The sequence below is a fragment of the Rhinolophus sinicus genome, linkage group LG05, assembly GCF_036562045.2.
Source record: "Rhinolophus sinicus isolate RSC01 linkage group LG05, ASM3656204v1, whole genome shotgun sequence".
Lineage (NCBI taxonomy): Eukaryota > Metazoa > Chordata > Mammalia > Chiroptera > Rhinolophidae > Rhinolophus > Rhinolophus sinicus.
In genome coordinates this window covers 148,169,566-148,191,741 of record NC_133755.1, presented here as the reverse complement: position 1 = coordinate 148,191,741, position 22,176 = coordinate 148,169,566, and the positions used below count along the sequence as shown (strand labels likewise).

Sequence of the window (22,176 nt, the reverse complement as noted above, 5' to 3'; positions counted from 1 at the left end):
GTAAAATTATAAATTTGTGGTTGTCACTACTTCCAGACATGGTGTTACTCTATCATTCCACCATTTGTATTCTGTCATTATGAGATCTCCTTTGGGAGAAAAAAATATGGCCAATTACTCCTAAAGACATTTGAATTTCCAAGGACACAACTTTGCAGCCATGCTTATTCAGTTATGTGAGCTCACATATGAAGATAGGGGAGCCAGAAAATATTCATGAGCAAGCTTTGATCTCTCCTCGCTTTGCTCTTCATCAATGGTGGTTAACAGTGCTATGAAAATTGTCAAAGTTTAAGCTTGTAAGGTAGCTGTGTTATAATTTGTATGTGTGTACACAAACCAATTTTTCTTATAATAAATATCTGTGCATCAACTTAACAATATTCCTGATTATCTCCTTTGGATGGATTACAGGCATAGTTCATTTTATTATGCTTTGCTTTATTGTGCTTCACAGATGTTACATTTTTTATAAATTGAAGGCAGGACCCTCCACCAGCAAAAATATTCTGACTTGCTTTATTGTGATACTTACTTTATTGCAGTGGTCTGGAATCTCTGAGGTCTGCCTGTATAAGACCTATGTCAAAGGCTGCAAATGTAAAGGGTTTTGTATGTGGTGGACACCTATTATTTGGACTGTGCAGCACCTCCAAGTGCTTATTTAACTGCTCCTGCAGCCACAGTTCATTGGCTACAGCCAACAATTCACCCAATATACATCAGTGAATATCTCCCCAGCATTTGTGGACAAGGGGCTAAAATGGAGTATCTTTCCAGGAGCTGAAGTTACTAAATGTAAAACACCAAAGCTACTGGAGGGCCCCATTGCCATGATGCAAAGCAAGTCGATGTGCAACAAAGGGGAGAATGAAGTTCATTTAAGGAGGCACATATAGTGTGTTCATTGCAGTAGAGTTCCCAGTTTCAGGTGAATCAGGCTGAGCTACATCTTTGACCTTTTCGTGACTGCTTCTTTAACTCTCCCTTGGATTTCATTAGTCTTCTCCAACATCTCTCTTTTTGTATTAAGACAGCTTGAAATGCAGTCATAAGAACTTACTCTTCTCCAGAAGTCTGTAACAGTTAAGTCCCTCCCACTAGAGCAAATGAAGGCACCCTGATGGCAGTGAGCTTTTTATTTCTCAAATTGACAGCTTGTTATTGCTTTAATGTGCATTTATTTACCAATGATGTTACGTTTTTATACGCTCATTAAACATTTGTATTTCTCTCCTATGTTTATTTGTGCTTATATATATTTATTACTAATTCACATCTGTAATTTGTATAGACTTTATCACATTTTTATATATAATTTCTAATTATAAAATCAATTTATAACTATTGTAGATCATTTTGGAAAATTTTAAAACCTGCAAAAGTATGAAGAATGAATATTAACATTTTGGTGTATGGCCTCCCAAATGTTTGCTGTTCTGAGCTACTTCAGTAGGTATCACCAAATTGAGTTCATGCTGTACTTACTGTGTTGTGACCTGCTTTGCCATTTATATGCACTTAGCCATTTTTCACAGTGTTAAGCCTTACTCTAAAGCATAATGTGTAAACTTTGCTTGAATAAACCTTTATTATTAGCCATTCAGGTAATTTTTTGTTTCCAATTATAAGTAGTGCTCAATAACCTTACACATAAATACTTGTAGATGGCTTTTTTTATTGTGGTAAAATGTACAACATATTTGCCATCCTTAGTGTATGTATAGCTTGGTGACTTTTTATATGTATACACCCCTGTGACCACCAGGCAGATCAATGTAGAAAACACTTCCATCACCCCAGAAAATACCCTTCCAGTTAATACCCCCTCTGGAGATAACACTGTTTTTTGTTTGTTTAGTTTTGTTTAGTTTTATTAAGATATAATTGATATACAGAGAATTATACACACTTAATACATATATCTTGATGTATTTGAACATATGCATACACTCACAATACCATTATCACTATCAAGACATAAAGCATATCTATCAACAAAAATGTCCTATATTGTTTTGTGAGTTATGTTTTAGGTTTTGTTTTGTTTTGATAAGAACATTTAACATTAGATCTATCCTCTTACCATATTTTAAAATGCACAATATTGTACTGTTAACTATAGGTACTATGTTGTACAGCAGATTTCTAGAACTTATGTATCTTACAAAATAGAAACTTTATACCCATTAAAAATCAATTCCTCATTTCTTCCTCCCCCAATCCCTGGAAACCACCATTCTATTATCTGCTTCTATGAGTTTTACTGTTTTAGATACCTCATATTAATGGAATTGTGCAGTATTTGTCCTCTAGCTTCATCTATGTTGTCACAAAAGGCAGAATTTTCTTTTTTTCTAAGGCTGAATAATGTTCTATTGTATGTATATACCACTAACACAGATTTTTCTATTTCTGGAAAAAGTGTTGGGATTTTGATAGGTCTTGAATTTAATTTGTAGGTCGCTTTGGGTAGTGTGGACATCATAACAATATTGTCTTCCAATTGATGAACATGGATGTCTTCTTATTTATTTATATATTTTTAAATTTCTTTCATCCATGTTTGTAGTTTTCATTGTATAAGTCTTTCATCTCCTTGGTTAAGTTAATTAAGAAGTATTTTATTCTTGATGTTATTATAAATATAATTATTTTCTTCATTTTTTTCCATTAGTTTATTGTTATTATATAGAAATGCAACTGGTTTTTGTGTGTTGACCTTGTGTCCTTCTACTTTGCTGAATTTGTTTATTCATTTTAACAGCTTTTTGTGTAACCCTTCAAGTGTTCTACATATAAGATCATATCTGTGAATACAGATAATTTTACCTCCTTCCTTCCAATACAGATGCCTTCTATTATTTTTTCTTGCCTCATTGTTCTGGCTTAGACTATCAGTACTATGTTGAATAGAACTATTGAAAGTGGGAATCCGTGTCTTGTTCTTCATCTTAGAAAAAAGATTTTAGTCTTTTGTCATTGGGAATAATGTTCACTATGTGTTTTTTAATATATAACTTTTATTATGTTGAGGTAGTTTACCTCTGTATTAGTCTGCTTGGGATGCAATGAAAAAGCCATAGACTTAAAAACCTGAAACGTGTTTTCTCAGTTCTGGAGCCTTGCAGCATGGTCACCTTCTAGTGAAGGCTTTCTTCCAGGCTTATAGATAGCACCTTCCTGCTGTGTCTATACATGCCAGAGATAAAGAAAGCGAGCTATCTGTTGTGTCTTCTTATAAGGGCGATAATCCCTTCCTGAGAGCCAACCCTCATGATCTCATCTAAGCCTATTTATTGCCCAAAGACACCATCACATTGGGGGGTAGGTTTTCATCATGTGAATTTTAGGGGTATGTAATTTAGGCCATAGTACCTCCTATTCCTAGTTTATTGAGTATTTATCATGAAAGGTTGTTGAATTTTGTCAAATACTTTTTTGCATAAATTGAGATGATCAGTTCTGTCAATATGGTGTATTACAGTGATCAGTTTTCATATGTCAAACCATCATTGCATTCCAGAATACATCCCACTTGATCATGGTGTATAGTCTTTTTAATGTATAGCTGAATTTTGTTAAAAATTTTTTGAAGATTTTTACATCAATGTTTATCAGGCATATTAGTCTGTAGTTTTCTTTTAATATCTTTGTTTGGCTTTGGTATCAGAACAAAGCTGTCATCATAGAATAAGTTAGGAAATGTTTCCTCCTCTACGATTTTTTGGAAAAGTTTGCGAAGAATTCATATAAGTTCATCATTAAATGTTTGATAGAATTTACCAATGAAACCATCAGGCTTCACTCCCCCCTCCCCCAGGAGATTTTTCATTATTGATTCAATCTTCTTACTAGTTATAAGTCTATCCAGGTTTTCTCTTTCTTCATGTTACAATCTTGGTAGTTTTGGTGTTTCTAAAAATGTATCCATTTTATATAGGTAATCAATATATTGATAGACAGTTGTTCATAGTACTCTGTTATAAACATTTTTAATTTCGTACAATGGTAGTAATGTCCCCACTTTCATTTCTGATTTTTCTAATTCAAGTATTCTTCCCCCACCCCCCTTAGTTCACCTATCTAAAGATTTGTGAATTTTGTTGATCTTTTAAAAGAACCAACATTTGATTTAATTGATTTTCTCTATTTTCTATTCTCTATTTTATTTCTCTCTTGATATAATCTTTATTATTTCCTTCCTTCTGTTAGCTTTGGGCTTAGTTTGGTCTTTTTCTAGTTCTTTATGTTCAAAAGTTAGGTTGTTGATTTTAAATCTTTCTTTTTTTAAATGCAAGTGTTTATAGTTAGAAATTTCCCCATAGTACTGCTTTCTCTATACCCCATACGTTTTGGTATGCTGTGGTTTGTTTTCAGTCACCTCTAAATACTTTCTAATTTCCCTTGTGCTTTCTTCTTTGATTTATTGGTTGTATAAGTGTGTGTGGTATAATTTCCACAAAACTGTGAATTTTACCTGGGGAATTGAGATCTCAACTGATTTTTCCAAGTAACTAACAAATTGTTGAATGATGCTCCCCTGATTTATAATATTGTGACACACACCACACACACACACACACCACATGCACACAAAAAAACCCCTTTCAGTATTCTTAATGTGATAGTCTTGTATATTCTTATTTGATAACACTTATTTATATTCTTAGAGTGAACACATTTTGGATTAGAAGTTTTAAATTATACCTCTAGTTTGAGAAACTTAATGAATATAATCACTACATATATTTTGTATTGATAATTGACTTTCTAATTGCCCATTAAGTTTGTTTTTTTTTTTTTTGCTCTTTATTTCATTAGACCTTCTGACCACTCCCTATTTCTTAAATGCTGTTATCCTGTCTTCTGTGATATCAGCTTCACCTCAGGATTTCACCTGTCTTACGTTTTTCCTCAGTCTCCTCTTTAATTATTTGTCCCTTTTATGGTTCTTAGGATTCTAACATCAGACTTCTGTTTCCCAATATGTATTTTTCCCAAATGCCCTTTCTGATTAATTATCTAACGATCAGTTAAACCCACACACATTTCTTTTCAACCATATCTTATTGATTCACTATGATCAAAAGCCATATAGCTCATTTCCTACAATTAACACCACTTGGATATGCCATTGATATGTGAAAACAAATTGTTCAAAAGTCATCTCTTATTGCTTCTTCCACAAAGCTGTTCTTCCTTCTGTATTCTATATTGTCTTTGACAATCAAATAAGAAACCTAGGAATAACATTGGATTCCTTCTTTTCCCATTATCTTCCCATCATATTTGCCAAAACTTTATCTTCATTTCTACTTCCACTGCTTCTGTTCAAACCTTCATTATTTGTTACCTGAATTTCTTCAAAGATTTGTCTGCTACCCTGCCTTTAGTGTCTCTTTTCTTTAACCCTTATACTATAGAGTACCATCAGGATAAATAAGCTTAATACGCTTTCTTCCCCATCCTCTGACATACTTTCCTAATTATAACATTTTCCTGCCGTGTCCTAAGACAAACATTGAAAATGGAAGGGCCCAACCTGTCAAGGTAGTGCTTGTGCATTATCTTAGTGGACAAAAACATCATAGCTGCTACTTCAAACTTGAAAAACAATTTGTGATGATTAAAATTTTTCAGCGCAAAAGGCTATAATAAAAAATAATGTCTAACAATTTGTTCCACAAATACGATTAGAACGCATTTCAATATTTGGGTGGGGGTAAGGAATATAGTAACTTGGAATGTTCACTATGATTCCCTTCCTCTTTACATTGCCACGGAAAATCCTACTTGCTTTTAGAATAATCTTTCTAAAATGCAAATCTAATAATGCCACTTATCTGCTTTAACGTCCTTCAGTGGCATCCCACTGTCTTCATGACAAAACTCTCAACTGTGTACAACAATGCAGAAGGCCCTTCAGTATGAGGCTCTCGCCTCTCTACTGTCTCAATTTCCATTCCACCATGTTCAATGAACATGAATACTTTTACACCTGTTTTGCAAACCTTTAAATATCATATATTTTTTAATTTATTTTTAATTATAGTTTACATACAATATAATATTAGTTTCAGGTGTACAACATAGTGATTAGACACATATGACTTATGAAGTGATCACCTCAGTAAGTCTAGCATCCATTTGCTACCATTCATAGTTATTACAACATTATTGACTATGTTTTTTATGCTGTACTTTACAACCCCATGACTAATATTATAACTGGCAATTTGTAATTCTTAATACCTTTCACCTTTTCTATCCATCTCCCCAACACCCCTCCCATCTGGTGACCATCAATTTTTTTCTCTGTATCTATGAGTTTGTTTCTGTTTTGTTTGTTCATTTGTTGTTGGGTTTTTGTTTTTTTGTGTGGTTATTTTAAGACTCCACACACAATTTTATTTTTATATTTCATAACAGTTTGACGTTAATTGTTGATTACTTTGTAACATGCACTGGGCTAAATATTTCAAACTCTCTTCTGCCTTGTCACTGTTCTGGATGTTCTCAATTTACTAGTCCATTAATCTTAGTCAAAGAGTCCCTTCTCCTAGAAGTGTCCCTTGAGTTCTTCACAGGCTAGAATTGGTGCAGCAGATGAGCACAGTCAATTGGGGGAGTGAAGAGCATCTCTACTATTAATATGAGATCTTCATTTTCTAATATATGAAATTCACACCTAATTGTGCAGTGTAAGTCACCAGAACCCTAGGCAAAGAACCATGTTTGGCAAATACTAGGTACAATAGCCACCAAAGGGTTTCTGTGTATTTGGAGATTTCTGAGTAGTCTTTTAGCATTTAATTTACTTTTTCCTTTAAAGTTTGTGAAAAACCCTATCAGCCCCAGAAAAGCCTTAACATCATGCTGTAGGAAACAAACCCTCTTTGCTTATATGGAAATTATCTCCTTCTGGTCTCTTTATTTACTGAAATGTAATGGGGCTATATTACATCTAATGCAGCTCTTTGTAAACTTGCTGATTTTAATACATTTGGCTACAGAGTACAACCTAAAGTGTTCTCATAGCTCACATTGAAAATGTTTTTATAGAATTCTTGTACAAAATGAGTTCATCAAGAGGTTGCTGCTACCTTCATGTCATTTATTTTTTTTTCTTTTTGATGTACATTGTGGGTGAGTTTTATACGTGAACTTTAATTCTTTACTTGTAGACACTTAAGAAAAATAATGCTTACAGTGATGGAGTTTGGACTCTAAATTCAGACTACAAAGGTTCAAAATTCTGCTCTGTCACTTATTATCTTTTTGACCGTATACAAATCTCATTTATTTTCTAAGAATCCATTTCCCCATATATAAAATAGGGATAATAGCAGGACAGTTGAGTGGGGTATGCAATATGGTTTATATTAAATACATGGCCCAGGACATGTTACGGAGTAATCAAGAATTAATATTAAACTATAGTTTTATTAATAAATATGAAAATGAATTTTCCTCACTTAACTTACCTTTAAATTCTCCCTTTTAATGTACAACATTAAAAGGGAGAATTCAATGGCAAGCTACTTGTCTCCATTTCTTTTAAAGGTCCAGACATCACCATCTAAATAGACGTTATTTTGAATATTATTGTTAAGTCATTAGTACTTTCAAACTTCAAAACTATTCAATTTGACTTAGAAATACATTTAATTTTCATTTTCTTTTAATTCCATATTCAAGCGTACATATTTCATTTAGGGAGAACAACTAGACAGGATTACTTTTGGTAGAATTTTAAAAAAATTTCTCATGAAGAAAGAACAATAGAATGTCTGGACATCTGGTGAAATTTTAAACCTACAAACACATAATTTAAACATTTTTCTTTTCCCTACAGGGAACTATAAAATTGCCACACACCCTAAATGTTCCCATTTCTCATCCATAGTGTATCGGTAACTTTCTTAAAATCTATTGCATTAGGAACAGAATAAGTTAATAATAGCATGTAATGTACTTAAACAAAAATCTAGGCTTTTCTTTTTCCTTAGAAATCCCCAGTCCAAAGAGGTTCACTCTTTTATACTTCTAGAAAATCACAAAGATATGGAATAAGATTTTGGGATCATGAATCCTTGGCTTTGTTTGGACAAGAAAACAAGCAGGAATTGTGGGTGAGGAATATATAAGCTGTAAAGAAGTACTTCTACTAGAGGTAGAGGGACCCCAAGTATTATAAACTGTAAGTTCCTGGTTTGTGGATGGCATTGGGTAGGGAAATTCTAAATAAAATCAATATAAAACATTCTTTGAGAATTTTATTATTTTGAATATCTTTTTATCATTTGTTTATATTAATTACTGAAGTTCCATTTTCAAACTCAGTTCACTGTGAGTGGCGATGTTGCAGATGGGTACGGCATAAGGATGGCAGACGCAGGACGCCTCTTCATTGAAAAATAGATACCAGCTGTGACTTGGCATCAGGGATCCAGACCCAATAACCAAAGTTTACTTTTCCTGTTTCGCCCTCCTTACCTATTTTCCATTCCTGTCTTCCAGCTCTGCCCTAATGCATCATTTGCAAGCACCTCTAGGACGTACATATCATTTGCCTTCACTTTTGCCTCTGCAATATTGATTCTCTATCTTAGGTGCTGGTCTCTCTTGCTAAGTCTGTAAATGTACTAGCATTTCTCACATCCCTTCACTCTGCCTTCCTCTCAACCATCTCCATCACTTTCTTCCATTTTGATTTAGATTTCTTGATGATGTAGCCCATATACTTTGTGCCCACTTTCTTCCCATTTATTCTTCACAGCATAAGAATCCAGTATCTCTTCTCATCTTCTTACTGAAATTGTTCTCTCAGAGGTCAGTAAAATATTTTAAGTACAATAACTCATTTACTTATTATAATACATTAGTGGGAACATTAATTTATATGGCCAAATTGTGAGTTACTTGAGACCAGGAACTATGTTTTATTTATTTTTTTCAACCCAGGCACCTAAAGCAGTATCTGGCACATGATAAACACTCAATAAATATATATTGAATTAGATATTCAAACTTGGTAAATAAAAATTTCTGACTCTCTAGTGGAGAATAAAAACAAAACGAATTACTTTTACATTCTCAACTGATCCTGTAGAATAAGTACTAGTATCTGTTTGAAGTGAAGAAACTTAAGACTAAGTTAGTATCTCTTGAATGCATTTTTGCAGGTACTACATTATGGGATTTACACACATTGTCTCATTTATACTTTCCACAATCTGTTGTATTCGGAATTATGACTTTCATTTTTTTCACTTAGATATCTGAGACACAGAGCTTAAGTAATGTGCTGAAGATCACACAAGTTGTAAGCAGTGCCAGTAGGATTAGAGCCCACATCTGATTGATTCTAAAGTTGGTGTTCTTTCCACTCTCCTATTCAAACATGTTTAGTATCATATGTCAGTAGCCCTCCAACTTGGGCACGAGTACTCCTAGGGTATCTGAAGACTTTCCAAGAAGTTCATTGGCATGGCGAGTTTTAGGGACTCAGCTTCTGGTCAGGGTTTTCATTTGGGTTTTGTTTTCCACATCTCCTTTCACATCTACCATACTTCTGCTTTAACAAAAAAGGCATCCTAATCCCTAATCATGCCATGGAATATTGTCCCAGAGAGAGAAAAAACAAAACAAAACAACTTCATGGTGACAAAGAAAACAACAGTTTAAAATATCAGTGTCTGGAAAGTTCTTCATAAAGATGCCATCTGTGTCTCAGTCATATATTTTTCATGGAAGAGGAATTTAAATTCAAACTTAAGTTTGAATCAAAAGTTTCAAATTTAATTCTGATGAATCAGTGTTAAACCTGGAAGCATAAGAAAAATAAAATGAAATTAATAATCTGTGATAAAAGTTAAAATGTATAATGTAAAATAATATTCTACATCTTCTTCAACATTTTTTCCTACTTGTAGGTGAAACTATTTCTTTAGCATTTGTTCTTTTCATGGGCAAAAGTGTTCTACCCACTGCCACTCCTCACCACTTTTCTCCTCATTTATTAATTTATATTCAATTTTGATTAATTTAACATGATATGTACTATATAAGACTTAACAGCAATGACTAAACTAGTACAACTTTAGTAAGCCACATCCTGAAGTGGACAAATACTTTCTCTTCTTTTTGCTATTTTTACTAAGTCCTGATACATTCTAGCAACAAGTAATATTTATTTATGAAAGCATCAACCAGTTAGGAAAAAACCTCTATCCATGTTATTAAACAATGTATTCCTCATAAATTTTACTTTTAGTGTAATAACTATCAACATTTGCATTATAGTTACAGTGTTTTGATCAATTGTACGCCCATAATATTTGAAAAAATAAATCTGAAGAAACCATTTGAACACTTAAGGCCTGATAGAAAGTTAAATAAAAAACATTCAAATGTATTTATGTTTTGTTACAGCAAAGTATGTTAGGGTGATTTTAAGAATAAAACTATATTATGATAATATAAAATTATGTGGGGGAAAGTTGAATGGATATGAGTTCAAAAAGAGACAGGGAAGAGGTAAAAATAGTAACTTAAAAATTTTGCTCTTGTATTTTAAAAATGAACAATGATTGGTGTTAAAACACTACAATATATGTTACATTGGATAAATTAAAGTCATGAGTTTTATTTTAAAATGTCTATATTTAAACTTCATGAAAAATTAATACATTTATAACTAAGCTTTGGAAAAATACAGATGTTAACTTATAAATGTGCCAGGAAGTTGAAATGTTGTAAGAATTCTTTTAACAACTGTGCTAGCCAAAATTGGGAAGACCACTTTATAAAAGTGATAGAATATAGTGGGGAGTGCCCTGAATATACACAGAAAACAAGTTTCTGGCAGCTTCTACATTCCCTGAGGACTCACTAATCCTGTGAATTTGGGCAGGTTACTTAACTTCTCTGGGTCTTGTCCTCATCTACAAAGTGGGGATAACCACACCTATCTCACAGTTTGTTGGAAGGCGTTTATTAAATACAATTAGCACAGTCTTGGCTCACAGAAACATTCCAATAAATAACCACTGCTAGTACTTTTATTGATATTATTGTTATGTTTTAATGACCAAGCTCTGGTAGCCCTAATGTAAATTTGCAGTGAATTTGCCAGCACTTAAGAAACACAGATCTGTGTCAGTTTTCCATATCTACATTTCCTTCACTTAGCAGGGGCACAAATGTTCACATTTTGCTTGCTTGTGAATCTGTTTCTTGTTTAAAAGTTGCCTGGCCTTTCCTGTAACTGCCTTTCCAGTGCTCTTACGTCCCATCTCCAAACATTGGCCCTAGGCCCACTCAAAGTTTTCTCTCTTCACTTTTATCTGAAACTGCTCATTTCAGCATGAACTCCTCCATGTTCTGTTTTCTTCACCTCTCCTGATGCCCAGACCTGCTCCCTTCCAACACAATTTAGCCTGTTTCCAATTTTATCCCCTGGGGCCAGTAGAAACCCCCATCTCATCTTGAGCAAACTCCTTATTCTTACGGAGAAACACTATGCAAAATTGTTTTGAAATTAAATGTTATGTATCATATTATTTTAACTTGTTAACATTTTAAAATTGTCAGAAGGAAATGCTGATAAACAGGCTGAGTTATATGGCAGTTTGTCAGCAAAAATGCATTGTGTCAGTAAAACAGCAGGAAGCCAGAAGAGGCTATTGTGCACTGAATTAACTTTCGTTAACTTTGGTTGCAAGCTAGATCTTACAGTCTGTCATGTAGTAGAGCAGTACTGTCCAGAAGTATGCTAAGGAATTGGTTTAAAAAAAAAAAGAGTCTTGAATTTCTGAGATGAAGGAAATTGCAGAAAACCTAACAGTTTTACAGTTTTACTAATAATCTATTTGAAAATATATATATACCATTTTATGAAGTCTACCAGGACAGTTGCAAGATGTTAACAGAGAAATAGAGGAGACAGCTGTACCAGAAACATGGAATAAGATTTTTTTCCATTAAACATAAATTTAGGCATCTCCTCTCCACTTGGTAATTTGACAAGCTAAACTTTCCTCTCCAGCCCTTGTCCACATAAAATAATTATTTAATGTTTGATACATATAAGTAAATATACATGCCATATATGTAAGTTATGAATAATAATAATAATAATAATAATAATAATAATACACTTGTGAATCCACCAAACTTTAAATGATGGTATTAGTTATTGTTAGCTCCCTGTGTCCCACCCAACTTTTCCTGCCATACCTCCTGCCACTCTCCAGGTACTTGAATCACCAATGATTTGTGTAGGCTCGTCCAAATGCTCCTTATTTTGTCTCCTTCACATTTTCAAATTGATCGCATTCATCAAGCTCAATGTGGAATCCTAGCTCCTCCTTTGCAACCTCTCATACCACCCTTGCTCAGAGCAGGAGTGCTACTGTTCAGCAACTGTAGCACACGTCTGTGCCATTTACCTGCTGCTTTCTTTTCTAAAATAATAACTCATCTCTGCTACTTGTTGCGTGATTTCTGTTCCTTCATTCAACTTAGTGAGCACCTTCCAGGTGTCGGTTCTCGTCTGCACGGTGAGGCAAGAACCGTGCGGTGCTCCTACCAGCGTCATGTCAGTCACTCCTCACGCTCATCTTGTGTGCCAACGCTGGTATTATCCCCAGTTTGCAAGTAGGACATTGCCACTTGGAGAGGCTAAACGACTTGCTAAGGTCACACAGTGAGTAAAAAGGAAGCTGAGATTGGTTTCAGAGCTCGAGTCCTCCAGATGCTGCTGTCACCCTGCCAGACACTTCACTACCATGGTGACCCCACTGGTTGGATAGAGACTCACGCGCTTAGTACACATAGCTGTCCCTTGGTCTGAAGATATTTCCTTAGCTTGCTAAGTACAGTCTGTTCTTGCTCAGATTTGTTTTGAATCCTTCCTTTCTCTTTCCAGGCAACATTTATCTTCTCATTTTGTTAGTCCCTGTCTTTTGTTGAATGACACTGCTTCAAAACTCTCATTATTTATTTATTTATTTATTTACTTATTTATTTATGTATTTATGTATTCATGTATTTATTTATTTTTGATACCTGTGGTCTAAGAGGCTGCATTTTATAGACTCAGAGGCATTTAGTGTCTGTTAAGGAAAAAAAGAGAATAACCTCAAAATCCCTATTGCCTCACTCCAAATTTTTACAGATTTAAGTTATCTACTGAAATGGAGGACTTTCATTTATATACGAATAAAGGAAGTTATGTGGCATTTACTCAACATTTTGTTTTTTTCTTGGTTCCTTTTTACTTCCCAGTTGTTCGGTGTCCTTTTTCTTTTTATGTCAAGACTATTCCAGCCTCACCAGTCTTGGCAGAGGAGGGGTATCTATCCCAAAAGGAAAATTGAACTCTCTCCTGTTATTTGCTTCAAATTCACCTACTCTAAGGTTTGTTTCTAAGGATACTGGCCTTTCCATGCTGAAATGATGGTGGGTGCTAAAGGGTTCATGCATTTTCTCTTCGATATACATCTTTACATTAAAAATATGGAATGTTTATAGGTTATTCTGATTATAAGAATAATACGTACACATTAGCTAAAAAAAGTTTGGAAAATTTGGGAAGTACAGTTTTCTTCCTTCTTATCTTTGTGTTTATTTTATTTTTACAAATGTTTATACAGTGTTAACTTTAACATTTCCTACTTAATATTTTTAGTAATAATGTTAAAAGAATATGAAAGGGAGAATCCTGTAAGAAAATATTCATAAATTTGGCCATGGAAATTAAAGTTTCTTGAATAGAAAAAAATGTTATGAATACTTAAAAAGACAAGTAAACATTAGAAAATATCTGAAATTTATGATAGATTAAAAAAACACTGTAAACCAAGTATATGAGTATAAAGAGCTCCCACAAACAAATAACAAATAAAGGAGATTAAAAACCTAGTTAAAAAATTCAAAGAATGTAAGCAATCAATTAGAATAAAACCACATTCTAACAACATTGCTCATTTCCAATCTTTTAAATTATTATCAGTTAGGGTTAAAAAATGTACATTATTATTTAATTTGTAACTCTATAATCATTAGTATCGGGTCACCTTTTAATATAACCTTCACAAAAAGATTCAGCAATGATTAGAATTTCAGAATAAATGCAGAAGAAAATATTTGTTGGGGATAACTTTCAATTATACCATGTGGATAGCTAACTGCTTGCCTTCTAGTCTATAAGTTCCATGATGTCAGGGACCATTACCTTTTGTCTTCAGCATCTGGTTCAGAGTATGGGGGTAATGTATGTCCAGTACATATTTTTGAAATAAAACGCAGAAAACTGATGTCATTGAGGCTTTTGGAATCTATCTTTCCAGTAGTATTATATAAACTAAAATGTGCACATTCTCACATTAATTTGTAATGGTATCACCATGGAAATAATTGAACTTGAGCACATGATCCATAAGGGTGTGATCAGCAATCAACGTGATGTTGCTTAAGGTTTATCTAATCAGATTTTTTACTAATTCATTATAAGTGACCTATAAAAGGAGACTTGGGAATAAGACAATTATGATACAAGACAGAGTAAGAAAAGAATAGTAGAAAGAAAATGACCAGGAATTAATTTAATAGTAGGATAAATTTTGGCAAACTAAGCAAAAGGAAAGAACTAAAGATAAGGAAGTTTAACTACTGAGTTATACAATTTTGGTATCTAGTTTGTTTGGTAAACTCATTCAACACTCATGTCACTTTGGGCCCAGATCCTGGGGTCACAGCTGTTCTTAGAAGCCATGTGGGTGGGAGTTGGGAGCGTACCCAAATATGACAACACTGGCTGACGTGTTGTTACCTCTGTGTCAAAGGTGATGGCTAGTGCTGAGGTACTACCATTATGTTGCTGCAGGTTTCCTAGGAAATTTGTGATTAATTTTAGGATGATTTGGGAAACAAATCATAAATCTTCATTTCTTTATGTAAGGGCTGCCCAGATTTCCTTTCAAAACAGCATGTAAAGGTAGAAAAAGAGTAACTTTATTGTGGAGAAATTTGAAAAACTCTACCTTAGCTGTATAATCAAGGTTAGCATCAAACATAGTAAGTCATGTTGACATTATGTACCCTTGATAGGAGGTGATGAAAACTGAACTTTACCTCTTGTTCTTCCTTCCAGTTCCAGTCTAACCATGGAAAAAATATCAGACAAATTGCCATTTAGGGACTTTCTAAAAAATACCTGCCCAGTATACTCCTCAAAATGGCCAAGGTCATCGAAAACAAGGAAACAGATAGTAGGGTTTCCCACCACTGGGGATTGGTAGTCTTGCTGCTGATAAAGAGGGCTAATTGGGACACTGTCTTAAAAATAAAATTTTAAAAAATGTGAACAAAATAAAATTTTAAAATAAAAATCAAACTTGAAGTCATTCTTATAAAAAAGAAATTGAAACTGACTCTGGGTGGTGAACACACAATAGGATTTATACATGATGTAATACAGAATTGTACACCTGAAATCTACGTAATTTTACTAACAATTGTCACCCCAATAAACTTAAAAAAAAGGGAATTGGTAGCAATTTCAAAGCTGTGTTTACCTGTTTTATTATCTAAAATTATCTGAGACAAATTTTTGTCAGTAAAAGATGTCTTTAAAAATCACAAGTGTTGTCAGTAACACTTGCTTTTATAACAAAGTCATATTTTTTGGTATTATACAATTCTGGAAGATAACAGGAATTTTACTTAAACTGGCAATTTTTTTTCTTTGTAAATAAAGCACAAGAAGCCTAATTTTCTCAGAGTAAGTTTTCTGTGAATAAACATTAAACCAAGCATACTCAAGACATTTTTTAAAGAAAGAAACTTCTCATACAAGTTCTTCCTCTCACTGTGCCTCTGGGTGTACTAAAACACTCCCTAATGAAAACTTGCAAAGTTTTCTTTTTCATTCTGCAATGTTATGTGGAGGAGCCATTAATCAGAACACTGTTGATTTAGTTGCATGCACTGGTCACAGTATAATTTATCACTACAAGCTTGCGCTGTAGTCCCTTTTCCTGTTGTTTCCTGAGTGTTTCCTTGCCTGTGACAGCATAGTGATTGATGTTTTACTTTAGTGCAAAAGTGGTAGACCCATGTTTTCATTGCTGAGGTTTTAGTAGTTTATGGACAATGTTGAGAATGAACATAAAGCTAACAAAAACTTGAAAAAACATTGTTTTATTAAAAATGTTAAGAAATCTGAATAATACTTTGTGATATGAACTATTACTATATTTCATCATTGTACTTGAAATTACACTCTTCCATTAGAAAGCCAAATCATCCTTTCTAGATTTCTGTTGCTGTATATAAATGTTTAACACAGAAGGAACATAGGATAATACAGATTTATCATATTGGTTGTATTAACAGATAATCCAAAATCACATATACTTGTGGTTAATAATTTTTCTATTATGGGGTTTATGTTTTGAAGTAAAGATTTTGGAGCTCATTTTAACATTGGGACTAAAAGCTAAATTCATGAAAAATATTATTTGAGTAATAAATTAAAACAACGTGACAAAAGCAGAAAACCTCCTTAATATGATGTTGTAATAAAAAATAGTAATTAGGTTTAAAAGTACATAGTTGTATGTTTTGGACAATAGAAAGAACACAGATAAAGCAAGAAAAATACAGAAGCAATTTTGCTCACCATGTTAGTTAATCAGCATACTGCTATGCCATGAAGACATAGACTTCCAAGATCTCTAGGATTGGAAAGAAACCCCAGGGTCAACCACTACCTCAGCTCATTCGGGCTTGAGACATGTTCAATCAGTCTTTTCTTGAACTCATCCACTGGAAAGGTTGGTCACTTGTTTACCAGTAGTTCTTTCATTTTGAACTATATCATGGACAGACAGGAATTCATTATAGTAAATCAAAATCTGTCTCCTTTCAATTTCCATCAGTTTTTTTTTTTTCTTGTTTTTTTGTGGGGGGAGAGGGGAGGTTCTGCCTCAAATGGCTAAATCCCACATCCACAACACAGTGAGGGTAGTATGGACTAATGTGTAAATTGCTGGGTATTTGTTTCTCTCTTCTTTCTTGAAACACAGCTTTGATTATATCATTGCCCAGTACAAACATTTTCCACAGCTGCCCCATTGCCAACAAAATAAAGTCCAACTTCTTCAATTTCTACAATTGTTAGTGATCAATATTTATCCCACACATCTGCATTATTTTTTATTGCTATCTACCCTAAGGGTTTCATCCCTTTCTTCCTTGTTAGTTATTTACACATACATCTTTTTCCTCTTATCCCACTGTGACATCCTTGAGAGTAAGCTCTCTGCTTTATATAATTTTGTATTCCTACAATCTCAATCTTAATGACACATTGTAGCTACTCAGTAAAAAAATAATAAATCATTGCCTCAGAAATATAGACATGCTCCAGATGGCTTTGATCAGAACAGAACGCAATAGAACCTTCCCTTCTCTTGTCCTTGACACTCGATTTCCATTTATGCAGCCTAAAGCTGTCTTTACTATTTTGGTGACTAAGTCATGCTGCAAGCTCATTCTGACCTTGCAGTCAACTCTAACTGCCAAATCCTTTCACATGAATTGCTGCTAATCCTGTATATGTGAAGTTCATGTTTTTAACAGAAATGTAGAACTTTATGTTTCTAGCTCTTAAATTTCTCCTTGTTTTTTCTGGCCCATGCTGTCAGCCTGTTGAGAATATTTTGAGCTCTGATTTCAACATCTCTCCTATTAACTCTCTCTTCTAGTCTTATATCATCTAAAACATCGATAGTCCTGTCTTCTCTTTCTTCATCCAAGTGTTAACCAAATGTTGAACACTTGCCTGGCCAAGGGTGGAGGCATGGGCATGACAGCAGGGAGACATCCTTCCAGATGGCAGCAGTCCACTCATCAATGCTTGTTTGGTACAGTCAATCAGATATGACTAGATATAATCACTATCACCAGGTTCAGGGATTTTTCACTCTTTCACCAAATATCGGGACTACATAATTAATCTGTTTTTTTTAAATAACAGTTTATCGAAGTCCTTGAAAGTGTTATATTTATTAAACACCTATTGAGTTTGAGGCACTCCACTATACATGGTACAAAATTTACCTTTTTGAATACTATCAGTTCTAGACATTATTATCCTGACTTTAGAGATGAGACAACAGAATCTCAGAATGGTAAATGTTTAGCAGTTTTCACACCTAGCAAGAGTCAGGACCAGGTTTCCAAACTAAGGTCCAGCTAATGCAATACCAGTTCTATCCTTAACTCTTCTCTTTTCCTCAGTCCTCATATCTAAACTATCAGCAGCAAATCATGCCAGCCCCATCACCAAAATCTATACCCCAATTTCAATCTCTCCTTTTACTTCCATAACAATATTGTGGTGCCCTGGATACTGCAATAATTTCCCATCTGGTCTCCCTGTTTACATTAGTGATCTGCTATAGTCAATTCTCTGCAGACCAACCAAAACAATCTTTTAATCCTAAATCAGATTATGTCATTCCTCCACTTAACCACACTCCCGTAGCTTCCCATTGCACTAGCAAAATTTCTAAACAATTTTAAGTACTATATGTCCCTTTAAAAAAATTGGCCTCTGATTATCCCTTGACTCATTGCTATAATGCTTTTCATTTCTCACATTGTAGCCACACTGGGTCTTCTTGACATTCCTTATATATCATCAAACTTACTTCTTCCTAGAAAATTCTTCTAGCATATTCTCGTGCAGCTGGTTTTTTCTTATATGAAGGGCTCAGCTCAAATAACCCTTCTTCAGAGACGACTTCTCTTATCTCCCTATCAGTCTTCTCTCTGTTGTTCTTTGTTATTTTATTTACTTCTCATGCATTTAGCTAAAATTATTATATTTATTTATATATTTTTTAATAACAACATTTGTTTCCTTTTAAAAATAAGCCCTATGAGGGTAGAGAATTCTATTATAGTTTTCACTAACATATCCCCCAAACTGAGCTGATAACAGACTCTTGGGAAATACTGGTTAAATCAATAAAATAATTTTCTGATTTCATAATAAACAAACTAAAATAAGAAAACTTTTTTCTAAAAATAAAGTCAAGCACTTCTCTATCCATATATGTAGTAACTTACATTAAAAGAAGGGGAGAATGAATAGGGTAGAATTTAAAAGGAAAGAGCACAATGACTCAGGAGGACAAATGAAAATAAAACCACATTAAGAAGGAATTTACTCGTATTTTATACATTCTGATGCTATTTTTCAATTTCAGGATGTATGATTTCTGGCAGACAAATTAGAGAAAATAAATGCAAGTGACAGTGATGGGTAAAAGTTGAAAGGCAAATGGGGCAGGGAATATTGATTTATGTTTTATAATCCAACATTCAAAATATTTCTTCGATAAACTATGCAAATTGATCTATACAGCTAAAGTTGTATAATTACTTAACAGGCATTAATATCAGTGACAATGGCTTTCAAGTGATTTTTTTTAATTAAGTGATTTTTCTATTTAAACTACTTTAAAAAATAAACCTACATTTAAAAATTATATTCTATAATTCTGCAATTAAGGAGAAAATTATTTTTATCATAACCCAAAAAGGCTTATATATATATACACACACACACACATCTTAGGCATAATTTCATAGTAAATTATTTGTTAAACTTCTACATATTACTCAATATATTATTTTTATATAAGAATTTATGTTGGTAAAATAATTTTATTTTCATTAGAACAATTTTAGGAAAAAAAATTGAACACCTTTTCCCTAATATTTACTTCATTGTTCAAAATCTAGCATAAATATGTTTACCTCCCAATATTTGCTCAGGCTACTGTGTTTTGTTTTTTTTTGTTTTTTTTCCAGAATGTTCTTCCCTTTTTGGCAAAACTATATAAATATCCCAAGATCCAGCTAAGTTGTCACCTCCTCTAAGGAGATTTGTCAGATCTGCTCCCAAAATATATACAATGTCATAATCAGTTGTCCACTCTCTGGTATTTCCAAAGTCCTTTTCTATATCTCTATTGTAGCACTTGTACTTCATTTCCATTCTCAAAGTATTTGTAAGCTAATGTAAGATGACAAATATACAACTTGTATTACCCATGTTGTACTCTCTAGGACCATGAACAGTCTCTGGAATATAGTAGAATTTCTTCCTTCCTTCCTTCCTTCCTTCCTTCCTTCCTTCCTTCCTTCCTTCCTTCCTTCCTTCCTTCCTTCCCTCCTTCTTTCCTTTCTTCTATCCATCCTTTCTTTTTTTCTTCATTTATTTATTGGACAAATAATTATCAAGTACCTACTATTTACCAGGAACTGTTTTTAATGGTGAAAACATAGCTGTGATTAAAACAGCTAAGTGAAAAAGAGAATAGAAATGTTAAAAACTAAATAATGTCAACTAGTGATAAGTGCTGCGCATAAGTAAAATGATTAATTAATATAGGGTAAAGGAGGGAAAAAAAGGAATGATTGGGTCAGGGGAAAGTTCTCTGGGAAGGTATCATTTGACTTTAAATCTCAATGGCAAGAAGCCAATATGTCAACCTCCCTGGGAAGTCTTTCCACCAGAGGACCAATGACTAAGAAATATTAATGAACTTGTTTTAGGGACAAGGGGAAGGGAGGGTGGGGTGGCGATTCTTGTGATATCAGTCAATGTAGATTTCTTAGCAAGGAATATTTCTAGGAATAAAAAAAAAGTAATTTTACAATAACAAAGGGCTCAATTCATCAAGAAGACATAATCATGTAACATGTGTAAGCACCTAATAGTAGATCTTCAAATTACATGAAGTACAAAAATAATACAGCTGAAAGGAGAAACAGATAAATTTATGATTATAATGGGACATGCCAACACTCCTTTTTCAATAACAGTTGAACAAGTAAACAGAAAATCAGTAAGGTTAGTGAAAACCTGAAAAACTCTAGTGTTGTAATTTGACCTAATTGAAAGTTATCGACTAATCCACCGAACAACAGCAGAAAATACATTTATTTTCAAGTGCATATGGGATATATCTCATGGTAAACCATGTTCTGAGTCATCAAACAAGTCTTAATAGACCTTAAAGATGCAAGTCATATAAACTGTATTCTCTAACCACCATTGCATTAAATTAGCTATCAATAACAAAGATATCTAGAAAATCCCCCAATATTTGTAAATTAAACAACACATTTCTAAATAGCTCATGAATCAGAAGAGACATTACAAAGAAAATTAGAAAACATTCTGAATTAAATAAAAAAAATAAAAAAATTGTGAGATGCAGCTAAAAATGAAGAATGAAATGAAGAATGAATTGAAGACTGATTAAAATAATAAACTCAGCTTCCTCTTAAAGAAACTGTAAAAAACAAACAAAAACTCAACCCAAATTGAGAAGAAAGGAAGAAATAATAGAGATAATGCAGGGATCAATAAAAGAAAACATAAAATAATCAAGAAAAATTAAGAAGACCAAAAGGAGCTTCTTTGAGAAGATTAATAAAACTGATCAATCTCAAGCTAAACTTTGGAGAGAGAGAGAGAGAGAGAGAGAGAGAGAGAGAGAGAGAGAGAGTACCAATATCAGGAATCAGAGAATGAACGTCATTTCAGATCTCACAGACATTAAAATGTTAATAAGAGAATATTACTACCAAGTTTATGACCAAAGATTAAACAAATTATATGAATTAAGAAATTTTCCCAGAAGGTAAAAACTACCAAAGTTCACTCAGATGCATTCTTCTTTGCTTTTGGCCTTATTTTTTTCTTATTGCAGAATGACTTCCATCACAGGGTAGTGGTGCCCAGTATTTGTTTCTCTTTTCTGTCTTTTTTGAAATGTAGCTTTTTTGTATAATCATACAAAAAAAAAAAAAAAATCCAGCGAAATTTATTAATTAACTTTTCTTGGATCAGGTACCTAACTTTTGGCAATTATTTCCGGGTCACATATTCACCCTTCTTCCCAGTAGACTGTGATTGGCAGATTCTCAGAACCTCAGAACTTAGTGATGGGCATTCCCCAAAGAAAGGGACTAGTATCAAAGGAAGGGGGGAAGATATGTTGGGGTGGTAAAACCAACACACGTTCCAGGGAGATCTGTAATTAAGGAACTTCTATGAGAAAGTTTAGAAGACACTATAAAGAC

General features: G+C 33.5%; 2 long non-coding RNA genes across 2 annotated transcripts in view; one reads left to right on the top strand and one right to left on the bottom strand.

The window, feature by feature from the left end:
- The window catches only part of LOC109452181 (uncharacterized), a 151,840-nt gene that overhangs the window by 40,571 nt on the left and 89,093 nt on the right, over window positions 1-22,176 (top strand). The window lies entirely within an intron of this gene.
- Window positions 8,267-12,881, bottom strand: LOC141571705 (uncharacterized). Its single transcript, XR_012496730.1, has 2 exons — window positions 12,244-12,881; window positions 8,267-9,829 (listed from the first exon to the last, which is right to left on the bottom strand). It is a non-coding gene; the product is annotated as an uncharacterized LOC141571705 (long non-coding RNA).